At 46.0% G+C, this 20,438-nt stretch overlaps 1 protein-coding gene across 1 annotated transcript in view; it reads right to left on the bottom strand.

The window, feature by feature from the left end:
• The window catches only part of LOC308578213 (uncharacterized protein), a gene marked incomplete at its 5' end in the record, with an annotated part of 719,745 nt that overhangs the window by 495,566 nt on the left and 203,741 nt on the right, over positions 1-20,438 (bottom strand). The gene's annotated exons all lie outside the window — the stretch shown is intronic.

The raw sequence follows: 20,438 nt of genomic DNA, 5'->3' as shown, positions 1-20,438 counted from the left end.
AACCACTGCAGAACTGGGATGGGAAAGGTTTCTAGTCCAACTAACTGGTCTGGAGAAGAGGAAAGGCAGCCATGCTTGCTCCTTTGTCTTCTCCGAGGAGACTTCCAGCCTGACTTCTCATCTTGAGGCCTCAGGGAGAAGTGGGAAGAGGAGGAGGAGGAGGAAGCATCCCCAGAAGAAGTGTGCTCCCCACCAGTAGGTGCTTCCACCCCCCCCCCCACTCCTAAATCTGCTTCCAACAGATACTGGGGGGGGGGGGCATCCTGCACCATCTGGTCAATTCCTGGTGTTAGGAGAATTAGAAGGTCTAAGATATAAACACATACATAAATACCGTAAGTAGTTCTCATCACAAAAGAATATGCAGGTAAACCCATGAACAGCCAGGTAAACCCATCAAGAGGTTTCCTGCCAGACAGGAGTCTGTTGTAGGCCGCCCCTTCTGTGATGTATGTATGATGTATGGAGGGGTGGTCTTGGGCTCCAGGGTGGGCAATTTCAAATGTCTATATAAGGACTTGGTTTGGGGTCTCCTCCTCCCTCCTGCGTGGGGGGGGGGGTGAGCACCCTGTTGCAACAGTTAATAAAGATCTGGCTTACTAGCTGCTTTGCTTCTCAGTATTCTCTGGTTGGCCTCTGTTCTTTTCTCCTACCGATAGAGAAGGACTCTATATGGGCTCTGAGGTACCCCAGAAGGGAAAAGGAGCCGTTTTTTCCTTATAACACTGGCCCCCAGTCCCCACCCCCTTGCAGCTGACCCCTTGCTGCTATCTGCTTTACAGGGTATTGAGGAGGCATCCTGCTAGCCAAAGGAGACATGTGCAATTCACATTTGTAGTGTTCTAAATATGTACAAAGCAACCTTGCTGGGGGATGTGGATGAGGTTAACCCTTTCTCTCCCTGCCATGGTCCCATGAAGCTGCTGTATTTCAAGGGAAGATCCCTTGGCCCCCCTGGCAGAGAGAAAGACTTCAACTCCCTCCTCCCAGCCATCCCAGCCATCCCAGCCATCCCAGCAGCCCTCAGGCTTCCCCTTGTCTGCTTCTAAGGTAATAAACAACCACCAATGAATACCATGCCTACTTTGGATCTGAGAATTCAGAAGATCACCTGCCAAGAAGAATACACAGCTATTTCTCCCCCTCAAGGTACCTTGTATTCCTCGACAGCCTCTTCCAGAGGAATCACCTCGTGGTGTTGGTCTTCTTGGATCTGCCCCAAACCACACAGATGGGGGCTTCATCCTCCTTGCAAAAGAGTTTCAGGGGCTCCTGGTGCTTCTCACAGACTCCTCCTTTCCCTCTGGAAGACTGAGAGTCTTGGCTACTTCGACAAAGGTAGCCAATTGCCAATTGCTGACGAGGCTCCTTCTCTGAACTCCAACTTGGCCTTGAGGACAGGAAGCCAGCCTCCTTTTTGCCCCGCTGCACTGGATCAGGCCGGACCGGCAGCTCAGCAGTGCCACAGGCTGATAGCATCAATGCCACGCCGCACTGAGGCAGTAATTGATGCAAAAGGGGCCCAAACCAAGTACTGAGTACATATGCATGCTTCTACTTCTCAGAGGTCAAATATTGCTCTATTTGCAATCCTTGTTTTGCTGATTTCATTTCATATTCTAATTTTCTGAGATTGTTAATTTGGGGTTTTCATCAGCTGTATGCCATAATATCACAATCATAACAAATAAAGGCTTGACATATCTCGCTTTGCATGTCATGAGTCTATCTCATATATTAGTTTCACCTTTTAAGTTGAATTACTTGAATAAATGAACTTTTCCACGATATTCTAATTTCCCGAGTTTCCCCTGTACACTAAGTAGAAGAGAAGCATTGCCAACCGACCCCACCCTCCCCCTCTTTCCCCCTCTGTTCTTCCTAACCCAACACTGCATGCAACACTAATGTCTCACAACAAATGAAACTGATCTGTAGAAAACACAACTACTGATACGGAAGGGGGGGCATGCCTTTCTTCACCCTTCCGCTGGTCACCAGAGGGTCCGAGGCGATGACCTCAAGGGTACCCAGCCCCACGTGGACCCCTCAGCCCCCACACCGATGCACAAGCACCACACTCTACCCCAAGCCCCATAAATAAAATGCCTTTTCCCCTTTCCTACACCGATCCTCTATTACGGGCGAAATAAGCCCAAAATCTTATGCCTTCCCTCCCGCTCTATCTTTACTATGGGTTGACCGTACGAAGCTGTATTCCCTATTCCTTTCAATGGCTGCGTTCTACCCAATCAGAACCATGCATTCGCTTTGCAGAGCTAGCTCAGCGAGCTCCTGCACGCCTCATTTAACCTCTTGACAAGCTGCTGACGGCTCCACGCTGGGAGAACAATGGAACCAAAACTTGTGAACTTATAAAAGTGTCAAATCTTGCTACAATGTATCCATTTTGTTTCCGACCTCAATTATCAATATAAAATGGACTAAAATCTTTAAAAATTCGTATAAAATCAACCGCAACTCCGATTTTCTTGCTTTTGGTGCCAATCGGTTCAGTCTCTCCAGGACTCCATGACACCTCCACTGCCCTCCATGATCCCTCAAGTGAGGTGTCACGTACTCAGGAAGACCCTAATCCTGTCAAATCGCTTTGCCAAGCCTTTCCTCCGGGCAATGCCAGGTGGCAGACTATGCATACATGGACCATTGTCCCCCAAGGTGGTTGTCACCGATGGAGACAAAGGCCCAGAAAAAGCTCAATATGGAGGCCAAGTGGCCGAAATATTGGGAAATTTTGGAGCAGGAAGGAGATAATCTGAAATTGCAGAGTTTTGAGAAACTAAAATATAAAGTGCGAGACTGGCTTCACTATTACCAAATAAGAGAGGCCTATAATTTAGAGAGAAAAAATGGCTTCCAGGTGGAAAAATCAAAGTTGGAAACAGAATTGTTAGATCCTAAAACAAAGATACTTTCAAGAATGTATAACCTGCTGTTAAAATGGAACAAGATGTTGGACATAACATTATGTTTGCTGACTGGGAACAGTTATGGACCACAGGTATGAAATTCACGGCATGTAATGCCTTAAGAGAGAATATTATGAAAATGATATACAGGTGGTACATGACACCAGTCAAGCTTGCAAAAATCTATCACTTGCCCGATAATAAATGCTGGAAATGTAAAGAAACTGAAGGTACATTCTTTCACCTTTGGTGGACGTGCCCAAGGATTAAGGCTTTCTGGGAGATGATTTATAATGAAATGAAAAGGGTATTTAAATATACCTTTCTGAAGAAACCAGAGGCCTTTCTCCTGGGCATGGTCGGCCAAATGGTGCCAAAGAAGGACAGAACCTTTTTTATGTATGCCACAACAGCAGCAAGAATACTTATTGCAAAGTATTGGAAGACACAAGATCTACCCACTCTGGAAGAATGGCAGATGAAGGTGATGGACTACATGGAATTGGCGGAAATGACTGGCAGAATCCGAGACCAGGGAGAAGAGTCGGTGGAAGAAGATTGGAAGAAATTTAAAGACTATTTACAGAAATATTGCAAAATTAATGAATGTTAGAATGATGTCAGAATGAAGTTAAGTGGTTTAAGCAGCAATGTTATAAAGGTGTATGTAAAAATGGATTGTTAACAGGTGAGAATCCAAAGTTATAATATATTATGTTAAAGGACTAAGATAAAAGCAAAGAGGGAAAGAAATTGCTGAATTAACTAACTGAATTGGAATACAAAAAAGGGAGGTGCGAGGAGGTCAGGGAAACAAGGAAATGAATGTAAGGTATGGAAAGACTGATGTATTTTATTAAGTGTTTTTTATCTTTTTTGTATTTTGTATTTTATTTTTACTTTGTCTTTTTTTTCTTCTTCTTCTTTTTAATTCATGTAATTCTTTTCTTTGAAACCTTAATAAATATCATTAAAGAGAGAGTGGAAGCCGGGGTTTCGAGGGACATCGCGCTGCTCCTGGCAACCCCCACCCAACGCGACGTCCTCCTCCGCCTGAATCCCGCTTCCCCCGGGACGCACTTTCCATCCTGGAGCGGCTGGGGGGGGAGCGCTCCCCACCCCCCTTTCCAGACCCCACTCTCCTCGTTCTTCTTCATGCCTCGGGTGTTTTTCTGAGTGTATCTTCAAAACAACCCTCTGTGAGGGAGGCTAAGCTGACCCAAGGTTGCTAAGCCACGTTGCCAAGGCCAGCATTTAAGACCACGCATCCTTTCCCCTCAGATGATAAAGCCAGGATGAGTCATGCTAGCAGCCCGTGGCCTTGATGGGCTTTGAGGCAGCCCAGCCCCCTTCACTGCAAGCAGGCTGCCTCCGGGGAGGAGCAGCACTTTTCTCAAGGGACAGAAGCGCAAGGCTTCCCCCTCCCACTTGCCGCCCGCCCCAGTCTTTCTCCGGCGGCTCAGTTTAGCGGCTCATCCCAGGTGGGAATTCGGGTGGCGCTGCTTGCAGAAGGAGAAGTGGCCGGCGCTAGCGGAACCTCCCATCTCAGGTAGGACTTCCGGGATCCAGACGAACGTTTTACCAAAAAGTATGGCTTGACTACTGATTTCCCATTTAAAGGAAGGCAAAACGACCTATGTTTGGAGGACAGGTGAAAAAAAACACGAATTACATTTAAAGTTCTGCAAGATGCAAAGGAAAGCTTGCTTTTTAAACTTGTATTTGACAGCTTGTTGCTTGGTGCGGTTAACGGAATGGGGGATATTGAGAAAGAAGAGACGTGGAATTAGTAGGTTAGGATTTCAGGGTTAGGTGGCTTGGATATTTGTGGTAGATCAAGTCAGAGTAAATGCGCACCTTGAGAACCACTGTATTAGACGTGTGTGGCGTGTTAAGAATCTGAAAATAGATATCAAGTTAGTTTATACGCAAAGACTCTGTTTCACCAGAAGACACTTTTTATAGACAAAAGGGTGACGGATAAAGAGAAATGGTTAATCTATTGAGAGTTCTTAAAGTGGAAACGGGGAGATTGTAAAATTAAAAGAAGGGGTTTTTCTTTTACACTTAATAAAAGAGGGGTGGGGTGTTGTTTATGGGTTCTTTTTCTGGGGGTGGGGGTCCTAATTAATTATGTTAAGCGAGGCAAATGTTAGGTCAGGAAGCTCAGCGCAGTATATCTGAAGGAGCATCTCCACCCCCATCCTTCAGCCCGGAGGTCCTCCTCCGAGGGTCTTCTGGTGGTTCCCTCCCCGCGAGAAGCGAGGTTGCAGGGAACCAGGCAGAGGGAGGGCCTTCTCGGTGGTGGCAGCCTCTCTGTGGAACGCCCTCCCTACAGGTAACAAGGAGATGAGCAACTATCAAACCTCTGGAGGCAGCCCTTTATAGGGAGGCTTTGAATGTTTGTTGTTGTAATATGTGTTGGAAGCCGCCCAGAGAGGCTGGGGAAACCCAGTGAGGTGGGTGGGGTACAAATAACACAATTACATTTATAGCCTGCAAGGAGGTCCAGTTGGTGTGCAGAGTTCTCTCCCCCCCCCCCATTTTATCCTCACAACAGCCCTTTGAGGTAGGTTAGGCTGAGCGTGAGTGCCTGGCCCAGGGTCACCCAGTGAGCTTCAGGGCTGAGTTTGAATGCCTGCCCCCAGCATTCTTCCTCTGCAAGGCCTGCCTCCTCCCATGACAAAGTCTGCTCACACACTCTCAAGCCCCCATGGATGGCTGAGGCAGGTAAGGTTGTGTGTGTTGGAGGAGGGCAGGAGCAGGCAAGGTGAGCCATGCCCCCAAAGGAGGCAGCTGCAGCAGCCCCCTCCTCCTGCTGCCCTCCAGGAACAGGGCGGGGAGGGACCAGCCCCCAGGAAGGACATGTTTGCCTCCCTCTGCAGTGCTCAGAACAAGAGGGGAATGAGGCCACCCAGGCCCTCTGGAGCACAGAAGGGCTCACCATCCTTGACTTTCCCCCTTCAACTGCCTTTTTACCCAATCCCTCATTTTGAGGAAGTCTCCTCTTCTGAAGTCAAATGTGACTGTTCTGGATTTCCTTAGCAATTGTCCACTTCCATACTGTGTATATTTGATAGCACTGTGGTCACTGTTCCCATTTGATTCAACCACACCTACATCTTGTCAGTTGAGAGCATCAGGCAGAGCACCCAGCACCTACCGAATCCTTTTTTTATTCCAGCAGGTCTTTTTAACGGAAGTCTGATGTCATCAATGTTAACTTTTTCTGCAATGCATTTCTCGTGTGTCACTTCAGAGATGATTATAGTCAGGTGGTGTATAAGCTGTTTAAATAGTAAATAGTTGAATGCAATTTTAAAAATAATAATTGTATAACAAGGGGGAAAGCATACTTGTATCTGACCATATTTGAATGGGCACAGACTTTGATAAATAGCATCCTAGCCATAGGCTAATTTTGTGGAGTTTAAAGCTAAGCATACAAGTTCTCAAAGCATGCTTTGAAATCCATATGAACTCTAGTATGCTGTCGGGGGAAGAGGAAGGATGTGGTTGGCTGAAATGAAGTGCGATCCTGTACAGATAAATCACTAGTGGAAGTGCCAACAGAAACGTGTACAGATGCCACACGATCATGAGGAAGCCTGAATCTGGGCAGGACCTTGTCTCTTTGCCTGTCATTTGTGGCTGCTCCACCCAGGTCTGAGACGCGTTCCGGAGTGAAACAGTGATCGGGGGGGGGGGGGGAGGCAAGAGGATGGAGCCGTGTAAAGCCCTCCGCGGGTAGTTTGAAAACAGACTCCTTTTGTCTGGATCTTCCCCGCGCAAAGATGGGTCTGTATGCATTTTGAGCAGAGGAGGAGGGTCTGTGGAACTGCCCACCACTGTGGTGTACTGTTCCCAGAATATTAAAAAAAATATATTCAAAGTTATAACAAGACATATTATCCAAAAACATATCCTTATTTCCAACCCATTTTCCTCCCTCCCCTCCCCCCCAGAACCCCCCCCCCGACTTCCCTCAGTTCCAGTCTTTGGTTTCTCTAATATTGCTATTTTCTGCATGTTACAATGTTGTATAGATCCTCAAACTGTTTAGCTGATTATTATCAGTAAAAAAAAAAAAATTGTGAATGTTTATTCAAAACCTGCCAAGGAGTCCAATTCGCTTTGTTGCGTCTTCAGAGACTTTGTGAAAGGTTCCCATTCATCCTTAAAGTCACAGTTATTCTTGTCCCGTAGCTTATATGTCAATTTTGCCAGTTCTGCATAGTCCATCAACTTTTCTTGCCATGATTCTTTAGTTGGGGTTTCTTCAGTCTTACATCCTTGTGCAACCAGAACTCTCGCGGCTGTTGTCGCATACATGAAGATGTTTTTCAACTTTTTTGGCAGATCTTTCCCTACAGTCCCCAACAAAAATGCCTCAGGTTTTTTATTTTTATTTTTTTATAAATATTTTATCAATTTCTTTATTCGACCGATAGTCAGAATTAAAACATTACACAATAATTATAAACTATAACATCATAGGAGATACATAAGTAAGGTAGGGCCACAGAACTAGACCTCTCACAGATAACCCACATCAAAGCATTCAGTTATACGTTTCCGACACTTGAGTGCCAGGAAAAGAAATTTAGCCACCGACAAGGTTGTTTTCCCAGAAGACTTATTTAGCAGATATGCTGTCTGCTTTCCTCTTTGTCGGGAACTGAGCTGGGGTAAGTATGGAGTTATAAGATACTGTCTTAAATCGTTGTAGAAGGGACAGCTCAATAAAATGTGCTCTGTGGATTCTACCTCACCCAATGCACAGTGGCATAATCTCTGGTCATATGGAACTCCTCCATATCTTCCCTTCAGGACCGCCGAGTCAAGAACATTCAGCCTAGCCGCAGTAAATAGTCTGCGGTATTCCACGTAGTGGATATCCGCCAGGTAGCGAGCTGGAGCAGCCCGATACAACTGCTCCCCCAGAAACAACCCAGGTTTCACACGGGCTATGTCCTCCTGTCTGGCAATATCCCTTAATCTTTGCGCGATCACCGCCTTTGCGTGGCTATACGTCATGGACTCTATATAAAGGGAGGACAACCCACACTTCTGCACTTCCTCCACTATCTCCCCTTCCCATGGAGATTTAAAGTTATCCCTCAGAATCAAGGGGGCCAAACCCACCGGTCTGAAACAGAGCTTGAGCCATAGCCATAGCTTCGCTTTCAGGGCCACATACCTAAAGGCTTGGCAACCGGTTTCCAATCTCATGATCGCGCCTGCCACGGAGGGGGGGATCCTGAGTATGGCCCTGAGGAATTGGGTTTGGATAGATTCCAATTTTTCAAAATCCCTACGTGAGCCCAAGGCAATGCCCACCAGCAGAAGAGGGAGGACTTTCATTTTAAAGAGACGTAAGGCAACATTGACAGTTTGTGCCTGTTTCTTGGAGTACAGGGTTCTAATCACCAGGGCTGCTTTGGATGCGTTCGAGGCTATGTATTCTCTGTGCGCCAGGAAGGACCTATTTGATCTTACAACCTGACCCAGGTACTTGAAGCAACTGACCTGCTCTAAAGGAATACCATTAATTGACCATAAATTAGGTTTCGGTCGAGCAGCAAAGACCATTATTTTGGTCTTGGCATAATTTAATTGGAGCTCGTGTTGGGTCTCATATTCATGAAGAGCTCGAAGCATCCTCCTTAATCCGATGGGGGAGGTAGCTAATAGGGCGGCATCGTCCGCATACAGTAGGACATCTAAGGCTCGTCCTGCCAGTTTTGGTGGATGGAAATCAGCATTTGCCATATGTACCACTAGCGAATTAATATAGAAGTTAAACAGAGGAGGGGCAAGCAAACAGCCCTGTCTTACCCCCCTAGTGGTGGCAACCGGATTGGAGACTAGCCCCTTACTATCTATCCTAATCCTCAAGAGGGTATTTGTATGCAAATTAATAATCAGCAAGAGAAGGCGGCGGTCGATAGATGTCGCTGCCAATTTTGTCCATAGCTGGTTCCTGGGAATTAGATCAAAGGCCTGCTTAAAGTCTATAAAGGCGACGTGGAGGGCTTTTAGGCCATTGCCAGCGTACTTGGTGGCCAAGTGATTTAGGATTAAGATTTGGTCTGTTGTTGATCTTCCGGGGCGGAAACCCGCCTGCTCCTCTGCGATGATATTGTTGCTTTCCATCCAGGTCGTTAATTTGTTAAGTAGAAATCTTGAATAGATCTTCCCAATAACATTTAGCAGGCTAATTGGTCTAAAATTGGCCGGGTCTGTGCGCAGCCCTTTCTTGTGAATTAACACAATCAGTGCAGAGTTCCAGCTTGGAGGAAATTGTGCTGTTTTGTTTATATAAGTAAAAAGAGCTGCTAGGGGTGGACACCACCAATCCTTATTGGCTTTAATAACATCTATGGAAATAAGATCGTCTCCGGGTGCCTTGCCCGCCTCAAATTGGCCTATAAGTGTTTCCACTTCAGAGCAGGTAACAGGATCCCACTCTGGCAAGGGGGCCAAATCTAACCTTACTCCGCTGGCTGCGTGAGCTGCATATAAAACGGAGAAGAAGCTTTCCCAAGTGTCAGCTGAAATTTGGGGTTCTATCCTTGACAACGGTCTACCCAGGTATCTGGAAATTTGATGCCAAAAGGAGGAGGGATTTCTATTTTCTGCAGCTTTTAGAAGGTTCTTCCAGTCATTTCTTTCTGCCGCAAGCTTCTTTTCCTTTAATAGTGCTTTATACCTTCTCTTGAGGTTCATAAGGTGACTGCTAGGTGCGGAGTCATTTGATGCCCTATATGCCAAGAATTCATTATATAGGTTGTTCTTGAAGTGCCTACATTCCTCGTCAAACCACTTTTTATGAGAGAAATGGTTACTATTCATTACCGGGGTCTTAGCCAACGAAGGTTTTAGCAGTTCTACTAAATTGTCATATATTGGCAGTGGCTCAGCTGCCTGGATAAGGGAGTCCCTTGTCTCTTGCAATTGGTCAGACCAAAGGAGTTCATTTATCCGTTGAGCCATATTGTCGGTCCATTTTAAGGCAGTGGGCCTCATCTGAAGCTGGATATTTGTAATAGGCACACAGGAATAGGTAGCCAATTCTCCATCCAGGGTCAGAGAAAGTTCTAATGGAAAATGGTCACTTTCCAGCCTCGTTACCACCCTAAAGTTGGAAATTTTGGGAATTAGGTCTACTGATGTCCAAATAAAGTCTATGGTAGAGGCTCGGGAGCCTGACCAGAAAGTAAATTCGGCAGGGTAATCAGAACTGAGAGCTCCGTTTAAAAGGTGAAAATTAAGAGCCATCAAGGTTTGTCTACATTTAAAACCTGCATATGTAGCAACACTGTCTTTAAAATTCCTGGGTAAAAGGTCTGAGGTTAAAATGGGTAGTGAGGGATATTTATTATATTTAGCAAATAATGATTTATCAGAGTGAGACAATCGGCCATTGAAATCTCCTGCAACTAGGAAGGTGGCTTCAGGATATTTCTCTAGGAGAGTTTCAAGAGTCTGTTGAATTTCCCTCCATCTTTGGTCCACCAGGTTTTTCTTATAGATTGGGTGCAAATAAACATTAATCACCACAAACACTTCCTCTGCTGTTTGTAGCTTTACACCCAGCATGGATGACGACTGGATGTCGATTTGTTCCACCTGCAGGTTTAAGGCCAAAGAAACTAGGGTAGCCAACCCACCTTGTGGTCTGCCAGATGATAGTAAATTCTGTTGTGCATTTAGGTAGAAGCCCTTATACCCTGATAGGGAGAAGCCCTCACAAGCCCAGGTCTCTTGCAGCAAAAGAATATGACTGCCTTGTATGTAGGCGACAAAGGATGGATCCATCAGCTTAGGTTTAATGCCAGCTACATTCCAGGATAAGAAAGTAAGTAATCTCCTGGTCACCCCTTCGAGTCATGCTGGGCCCTGCGGAACCAGCACGGCAGAATCCACCTGGGAATGCATGCGGCGAGGGGGGACAATAGGCTGGAAGAAGGAAGTAATTGTAGCTTGCTTACCAGGCAATTTCCGAGCACCACTTACCGCAGCAGCAGCCATGGTTTGAGGCTTAATTATTGGTAGCTGCAGGGATGGATTCTGGTGCACAGGAGTATCACTTAACGACAGGTCCATAGACTCTACATTTAAAGTATGCTCTAAGATTGAGGGGGGTGGGCCTTTTGGATCTGCGGATGCTGTAGGGAACATGCAGTGTAAGGCAGGTGGAAGGCATCCTTTTCGGTTTGCCTCCAAAAGAGCATCCAGTCTTGCCACAGCTTCCGAGTTTGACCAGAGGGTTGTCGAATCTTCCACTGTATCCTGCCCGGGCTTGACATCCCGAGGCCGTGTACAGCCAGGTTGCAGATCAAGGGTCGTTAAAGCAGGTACCACTTGGGCTTGTGTAGACTGATCTACAATTGGTGATGAATTCATCTTATTTACATGAGCGTGATCTTCTGAGTTACGGAGACAGAGTAGCAACTCGTCCAATCTGTCTGTTATCTCTGTCCGCTCCATTTTTGGCAATTGGGAGAAGGATAGAAGTAACTCACGCTCCGTAGAATTCTCCAGATGTATAGCCTTTGTCAGTGGAGGCAGGGGGGCGTCAATCCAGCTGATTAGATCTGCGGCCAGGGGAGTTGGGGTTGTGGCAATTGGCGGACCCTCAGACTTATCTGCTTTCTTTTTGAACAAGCAGTTTGGTAAGAGGGGGCAGATCTTGGTATTGGTAAAGACTCTTGTAGCAAGGATTCCATAGTTAATTAGAAGGCTTCTTGAGGACATAATAAGTGCAGGGAGCTTTTTGGTTTTAAAGGAGAGCAGCACTCTCTGCCTCTGAGGTCTGCTGCTAATATGATCAATATGCCTCAGGTCAATAGAGCTAGGGGTTACCCTCAGAAGCTCCGCTAGGTGTCTCCTTATATCACTCTTATAATGCCAGTTTATCACCTTGCCTCTAAAGGGGCAAACCGTTAGGCAGATTTTGGTAGCTTGCAGCAGCAGTTTGTGAGGAGGTGCAGAGTGTTGTTCCTTCTTATTTTGCTCACCTTGCTCACTTTTCTGATTGCCAGCAGCTTGAGGAATTATACAGGAGGTATGAGGTAAAACGGGTGCTCTGGGCATTTGTAAGGGCTTCATCTCAGGTGGTACATCAGGGGAACTGCCTTTACCTGTTAGGGATACAAGCGAGATAATCTTCTCCAAGGATCCTCGGATGTCTTTTATGTATTTAAAGATATAGTCCACTGTTCTAGCAACCAGGTCTAAAGTAGTCGAGTGTTCAAATAGTATCTCATCAATGCAGCTTTCACGGGCTCTAGTGCAAACATTCGAGTGGATGCCAGTATTATTATTGCTTGAAGGTTTAGTAGGCAGGTTATCAAAAGGTTCTTTCACACTGGTTTCCTCGTCATTCATCTCTGCTAGCAGTGAAAGAGTTTGAAACCGGGATATTAAAAATATCCTTTGTACTTTCAGATTCGCTAATTTTTGTTTGTTTAGCAAGAGGCAGGCATCTCAGTTCCTCTGTGTCGTCTATATCTCTGGAATCTCTGGTACGTTTCCCAGTTCCTCTCCCACAAGCAGGGCTGTATAGTTGCTTAGTCATTTCTCTCTTCATGCAACCGCCCCAGTTTCAAGGTTAATGGTTGTCTCCCCGATAGAAAAAGGCGTCCTCCTACTTACTAATTTAAAACTAAGACTAAAAACTAAAAACTAAAGTTAAACGTTAAAAGGTTTCTATGCTCATTAAAACAATGTTAAAAGATAAATCAGGGAGCTCACACTCACGCTGACTAAGTGCCGTTCGCCATCTTGGACTTAAGCTCATAAATATTTTAAGTTTTCACAATAGACAAGCATACATAGACAAAGAAAATACAAAATCAAAAGAAACAATACAATAGAAAAAAAAATACAAACATGAAACACATCAAGGAAAAAGAAAAAAGAGGAAAAAAACATATAGTAACAAAAAACAAAAATTCCCTCTTTCTTAATTTCTCATTTTCAATTAGCTTATTTTCCCGACTTCCTCACGTCTCCTGTTCTTGTATCCCTTTTTTAAAAATTAATTCAGCAAATTCATATCCTATTGATTTATCTGTTGTTAGTCCAATCTTACATTTTACTTTGTTGCTAAAGCCCCTGCGATTCATTTCAATGTCCTTAACATTCATAAATTTTACAGTATTTCTGCAAATAAGTTTTAAATTTCTTCCAATCTTCCTCCACCGTCTCCTCTCCCTGGTCTCGGATTCTGCCAGTCATTTCCGCCATCTCCATGTAGTCCATTAGTTGCATCTGCCAATCTTCCTTTTTTTTTTAAAAAAAATATATATTTATTGCAATTTTTTAAACAACGAACAAACCACCAAACATATCAAATACCATCACCATACAAACAGAAAAAGTCAAAGCAGAGTTAAAAGATAAACAAAGAATAAAAGAAGAATACATATAAAACACAGTTGTTCATAAATCATATTTTCCATAATCTTTGGACTTCCCCGCATCTCCCTTCCCTGCGTTCTCAGTCACATAGTTATAGACAGCAATTTATTACCTTATTTCAATTCTTATTTTGTAAATCTCAGATATTATGTCCCAACTTTTAAATAACTATCGTAAATTAAACTGCTTGATTTAAACATAATATTGCTTCAAATTTCATCATTTCCTTAAACCTCACTTATCCTCATATATTTTACTACAAAGTTTCTGCAGCCGTGTTACTTTCAATCGTGCATTCTCCTAACATTCATACAGTTTGTAGTGCTTTTGTAAATAGTCCTTAAATTTTTTCCAATCCTCTTCCACCGTCTCTTCTCCCAGGTCCCGGATTCTGCCAGTCATTTCAGCCAGTTCCATGTAGTCTATCAGTTGCGTCTGCCATTCTTCCAGTGTGGGTAAATCTTGGGTCTTCCAGTGCTTTGCAATAAGTATTCTTGCTGCTGTTGTTGCATACATAAAAAAGGTTCTATCTTTCTTTAACACCCCTTGGCCGACAATGCCCAAAAGGAAGGCCTCTCGTTTCTTAAGGAAGGTATACTTAAATACCTTTTTTAACTCATTATAGATCATTTCCCAGAAAGCCTTAACCCTTGGGCACGTCCACCAGAGGTGAAAGAATGTTCCTTCAGTTCCTTTACATTTCCAACATTTATTATCAGGCAGATGATATATTTTTGCCAGCTTGACTGGGGTCATGTACCACCTGTATATCATTTTCATAATGTTTTCTTTCAAGGCATTGCATGCCGTGAACCTCACTCCGGTGGTCCATAACTTTTCCCAGTCAGCAAACATAACATTATGTCCAATGTCCTGTGCCCATTTTATCATAGCTGATTTGACAGTTTCATCCTGCGTATTCCATTTCAACAGCAAGTTATACATTTTTGAAAGTACCTTGGTCTTAGGTTGTAACAGTTCTGTTTCTAATTTCGATTTTTCCACCTGGAAACCTGTTTTTCTATCTGCCTTAAAGACCTCCCTAATCTGAGCATAATGTAACCAATCTCGCACTTTGTCCTTTAATTTCTCAAAACTCTGCAATCTCCAAATATCTCCTTCTTTTTCTAATATTTCCCAATACTTCGGCCAATTGGCCTCCATACTGAGTCTTTTCTGAGCCTTAGCTTCCATGGGTGACAACCACCTTGGGGTCTTGTTTTCTAATAAGTCTTTGTATTTTGTCCAGACATTAAACACAGCCTTCCTGACAATATGGTTCTTAAAAGCCTTATGGATTTTTACCTTGTCATACCACAAATATGCATGCCATCCGAAAGCATTATTGAACCCTTCCAGATCTAGGACATCAGTGTTCTCAAGAAGAAACCAATCTTTCAGCCAGCAGCAAGCTGCAGATTCATAGCATCTGCCAATCTTCCAAGGTGGGTAGATCTTGTGTCTTCCAATGCTTTGCGATGAGAATTCTTGCTGCTGCTGTAGCATACATAAAAAAAGTTCTATCCTTCTTTAACACCGATTGGTCCACTATGCCCAGGAGGAAGGCCTCTGGTTTCTTCGGGAAAGTATATTTAAATACCTTTTTCAGTTCATTATACAGTGGTACCCCGCAAGACGAATGCCTCGCAAGACGGAAAACCCGCAAGACGAAAGGGTTTTCTGTTTTGGAGGCGCTTCGCAAGACGAATTTCCCTATGGGCTTGCATCGCAAGACGAAAGCCCATAGGGAAATGCTGGCGGTCGGGAGCAAAGACTTTCGCCCACAGCCGGCCTTCAGAAGAGGACCTCTTCTGAAGGCCGGCGGGGGGCAAAAGTCTTTGCTCCCCCCCGCCTGCCTCCCCCCCCGCCTGCCCCGGGCGATCTTAAAATGCTGGCGGGCGGGAGCGAAGCGTTCGCTGCCGACCCCCAGCATTTTAAAATCTCCAAGGGACAGCAGAGAAGTCTCTGTCCCGGGGAGATTTTAAAATGCTGGGGGTCGGGAGCGAAACGCTGCCGACCCCCAGCATTTTAAAATCTCCCCGTGTCCTGGGGAGATTTTAAAATGCTGGGGGTGGGGAGCGAAGCGCTGCCGACCCCCAGCATTTTAAAATCTCCCCAGGACACGGGGAGATTTTAAAATGCTGGGGGTGGGGAGCGAAGCGCTGCCGACCGCCAGCATTTTAAAATCTCCCCATGTGCTGGGAAGATTTTAAAATGCTGGGGGTGGGGAGCGAAGCGCTGCAGACCCCCAGCATTTTAAAATCTCCCCGTGTCCTGGGAAGATTTTAAAATGCTGGGGGTGGGGAGCGAAGCGCTGCCGACCCCCAGCATTTTAAAATCTCCCCGTGTCCTGGGAAGATTTTAAAATGCTGGGGGTGGGGAGCGAAGCGCTGCAGACCCCCAGCATTTTAAAATCTCCCCGTGTCCTGGGAAGATTTTAAAATGCTGGGGGTGGGGAGCGAAGCGCTGCCGACCCCCAGCATTTTAAAACCTCCCCGGGACACGGGGAGATTTTAAAATGCTGGGGGTCGGCAGCGCTTCGCTCCCGACCCCCAGCATTTTAAAACGCTGTTCCGAAGTGGGGCGGGGGGGCGGGGATACCTGCCCCCGCCGCCCCACTTCGGAAAGCTGTTCCGAAGTGGGGCGGGGGGGCGGGGACACCTGCCCCCGCCGCCCCACTTCGGAAAGCTGTTCCGAAGTGGGGAGGGGGGGCGGGGACGCCTGCCCCAGCCGCCCCACTTCGGAAAGCTGTTCCGAAGTGGGGAGGGGGGCGGGAACGCCTGCCCCCGCCGCCCCACTTCGGAAAGCTGTTCCGAAGTGGGGAGGGGGGGCGGGGACGCCTGCCCCATCTGCCCCACTTCGGAAAGCTGTTCCGAAGTGGGGAGGGGGGGCGGGGACGCCTGCCCCAGCCGCCCCACTTCGGAAAGCTGTTCCGAAGTGGGGAGGGGGGGCGGGGACGCCTGCCCCAGCCGCCCCACTTCGGAAAGCTGTTCCGAAGTGGGGAGGGGGGGCGGGAACACCTGCCCCAGCCGCCCCACTTCGGAAAGCTGTTCCGAAGTGGGGCGGGGGGCGGGAACACCTTCTGAAGGCGGGCAGGGGGCGAAAGTCTTTGTCCCCCCTGCCTGCCTTCCCAGGGGCTTTTAAATCGCCCCGGACAGCGGAGAAGTCCTCCACTGTCCGGGGCGATTTTAAAATGCCGCCCGCCAGCATTTTAAGATAGCCCCGCACAGCGGAGAAGTCCTCCGCTGTCCCAGGGTTTTTTAAAATGCTGGGGGTGGGAAGAAAAGCCCTTGTCCCCCCCCCCAGCCTTCAGAAGAGGTCCGGGGACAGATTGTCCCCGGACCTGGCCTGAAGGTGGTTTCCCTAGGAACGCATTAATTGATTTTCAATGCATTCCTATGGGAAATCGTGCATCGCAAGACGAAAAAACCGCAAGACGAAGAGAATTGCGGAACGAATTAATTTCGTCTTGCGAGGCACCACTGTATATCATTTCCCAGAAGGCCTTGATCCTTGGGCACGTCCACCAAAGGTGAAAGAATGTACCTTCAATCTCTTTGCATTTCCAACATTTGTTATCGGGCAAATGATATATTTTTGCAAGCTTGACTGGGGTCATGTACCACCTATACATCATTTTCATTATATTTTCTCTTAAGGCATTACATGCCGTAAACTTAATCCCGGTGGTACACAACTTCTCCCAGTCAGCAAACATGATATTATGACCTATGTCTTGTGCCCGTTTTATCATTGCCGATTTTACTGTTTCTTCCTCAGTATTCCATTTCAACAGCAGGTTATACATTCTCGAAAGTATCTTTACATTGGGTTCTAGCAGTTCTGTTTCCAATTTTGATTTTTCCACCTGGAAACCAATTTTTTTATTCAAGTTATAAACCTCTCTTATCAGAAAATAATGTAGCCAGTCCCACACCTTCTCCTTAAGCTTGTCATAACTCTGCAATTTCAATTTGTCACCCTCCTGTTCTAAAATTTCCCAATATTTTGGCCATTTGTCTTCCATGTTGAGTTTTTTCAAAGCTTTCGCCTCCATAGGTGATAGCCACCTTGGAGTTTTGGTCTCCAAAAAGTCTTTGTACCTTATCCAGACATTAAACAGTGATATCCTGACAATATGGTTTCTAAATGCCTTATGAGCTTTAACCTTGCCATACCAAAGATATGCATGCCACCCAAATACATTGTCACTTCCTTCAAGATCCAAAACATCTGTATTTTCCAGAAGTAGCCATTCTTTCAGCCAGCAGAAAGCTGCAGCCTCATAATAGAGTTTTAAGTCTGGCAGGGCAAACCCCCCTCTGTCTTTAGCATCAGTAAGAATTTTAAATTTTATTCTGGGCTTTTGGCCCTGCCAGACAAATCTAGATATATCTCTTTGCCACTTCTTGAAACAGTCCATCTTATCAATGATTTGCAATGATTGGAATAAAAATAACATTCTAGGCAATACATTCATCTTAATAACAGCAATTCGACCCAGCAAGGAAAGCTTCAAGTTCGTCCAAATTTCCAAATCTTTTTTCACCTCTGACCAGCATTTTTCATAATTATCTTTAAAAAGATTTACATTCTTAGATGTCATGTTCACCCCCAAGTATTTTACCTTCTTTACTATTGTTAGATCTGTCTCATTCTGAAACCCTTCTCTTTCTGTCTGTGTTAAGGTTTTCTCCAAAACCTTGGGTTTCAATTTGTTCAATTTAAAACCTGCCACTTGACCAAATTCCTGGATTACTTCTAGGGCCCTCTTAGTACTAGGTATCAGCTCCTGTAATGTCATAACAAGGTCATCTGCAAAGGCTTTAAGTTTGTATTGTTTAACTCCGACCTGAATACCCTTGATCAGCTGGTCCCTTCTAATCATATTTAAGAGGTTTTTGAACAAATGTTAAATGGGACATTTTCTTCAATTCATTGTATATCATTTCCCCAAATGTTTTAATTACCTTACACTCCCACCACATATGATAAAATGTTCCCTCCTTTTCCTTACACTTCCAACATATATTTGAACTAGTTTTGTACATTTTCAAATTGAAAAACAGTGTTTCATTTTGAGATCCTTTGTAACACCATCCAGTTCATTTAAGCACAACCTACGACCCTTGAGGTTTTTACTGAAGCAAAAGGATTGATTCCATCCCTGTATCAAACAGCTGTGATTTGAGGATCGTCTGTTTCATAGCAGCTCCTGTGGCCCTTCCCTCTGCTGCATTTGGCATGAAATTGCCGGTGATTTCCCCAGGAGTCAAAAGGCCTATCTACTCTGGGCTTATTCTTGGGAATTACTTTGCAACAAAGAAGAAAGCTTTTCGTCTTCTGTTTCTTTTCATTTTTATGTTTTCAAAATGCTTGATATCTGACACTGATTTCTGTATATTGTGTTTTCTTTGTTTTTCAAGCTTTCATAAAAAATAGCCTTTGAAACCAGCTGGTACAGTGGTCAGCAGACTTGCCTTCGTGTCCACAGAATGGAGAAGAAAAGTTTGCCCAACGCATCCCTGGGTGCGACCCCAGAGACCTCCGGCTGCCACCTGGCTGAGCCTTCTCATTGCCAGCTCACCTTGATGCCCTCTGTTCCCAGAGATACCACTGGAAGAGCTGCTTCCCTTAGCCAGGAAGAGTCGGGGTCCCAGCAGCCTTCCCAGCAGGCCTCCCACATTTCCTCCTCCTTGGGCAGTGCTTCATTGCAGGTCCCCGAGCAGCTTTCCGAAGAAAGGCCCCATGGCACTGGCCAAAGTGCTTCCCTCCCATCTCTGGATGAGGTTTCTTCTTCCCAGTGCACCACCCAGGGAATGGGTCACCAGCGTGCAGCGACGTTCTCTAGCCTGCAGTCTGGGAGTAGGAAAAGTGTGATCACCTTTGCGGGGTCCCAGGCTGTTTCCTATACCTCTAAGTCTCCAGAGGGGTCTGTCCCAGCTCCGAGCACAGCTGATCTGGCGAAAGGCGGCCAGGGGCAAGGCCAGGTAAGTCCAGATTGAGAGGTAGGGAAAGGGCTTTGAGGCTGTAATGCCCTCCTTGAGTCTCTCCAGCTGGTTTGGACAACTGCCCCCATCCCTGACCCCTGGCCATACCGCCTGGGCCTGGTGAGAGATGGAGCCCCAGAACACCTGGAGTGCACCAGGCTGGGGAAGGATGTCGTGAGGTGGAAGGCAACAGGAAGGCAGACAGCCCATCCCGGGGTCGGTCCTTTTCCTCCTCCTAGCTTAATGGCTCAGCTGAGCCGCCATCCTTTAAACTGGGGAAGCAGCAGCGGCTCATCAGAACTCACAAGTTAGGAAGTCCTATGTTATACTGCCCATCTTCTTGTTATGTCCTGTTGGTGGGGAGAATCGTGCCGTTTTCCTGTGGGTGGGCAGCCAGCCAGCAGCAGGCTGGCAGGTGGGCCCAGGGAAATGGCTTTGTTGGGGGAGCCTCAGAACTCGTCCTCTGCATGTCTGTTCCCTGTTGCCCCAAAGTGGGAACTGTCTTGCAATTCAGGCTTGTGGCACACAGGTAGAGAAGGGGAGCCGTTTGTCTCTTCAGATGCCTGGGAGAAGAGAGCAGTGGGTGGGGGCAGCCTCTGCTCCCCCTTCTAGAAAGGAGGCCTTTGCCAACATGGGTGCACTTCTGCTCCATGTGGGGAAAGTGTTTATCCATCATGGACTTGGGGGGATGCTGCTGCCAGCCAATATGGGCTTTGAGGGATATTTTCTTTACTGTAGGCCTGTTTATTCTGCTGCATTTCAATGTTTGCCTATTTTCTGACCTAGTTGTAAAGTACCTTGAGATTCCCACATAATAGGTTGCAGGTAAATACTCTAAAAATAAGAACTCCCCCCCCATCATGTCACAAAGTCAATTGACACAGAGCCTAGAATAATGCCAACAAGCTCTTCTACCTGGAGGTGCAACATCAGCCCTTAAACATATCAGCATGATGTGCAGTTGTCACACGGCTACGACTCATAAGCCATGAATGCAGGTCTGAATAGTGCCCCTTTGGAAACCCCCACCCTCCATGCAGAAAAAGAGCATCTGCCCCTGAAATCCTTTCAGTCTCCTCGGCTATTTGGC

This window comes from Podarcis bocagei (genome assembly GCF_964188305.1).
Source record: "Podarcis bocagei genome assembly, chromosome: W".
NCBI lineage: Eukaryota > Metazoa > Chordata > Lepidosauria > Squamata > Lacertidae > Podarcis > Podarcis bocagei.
This window is presented reverse-complemented; position numbering and strand designations above follow the sequence as displayed.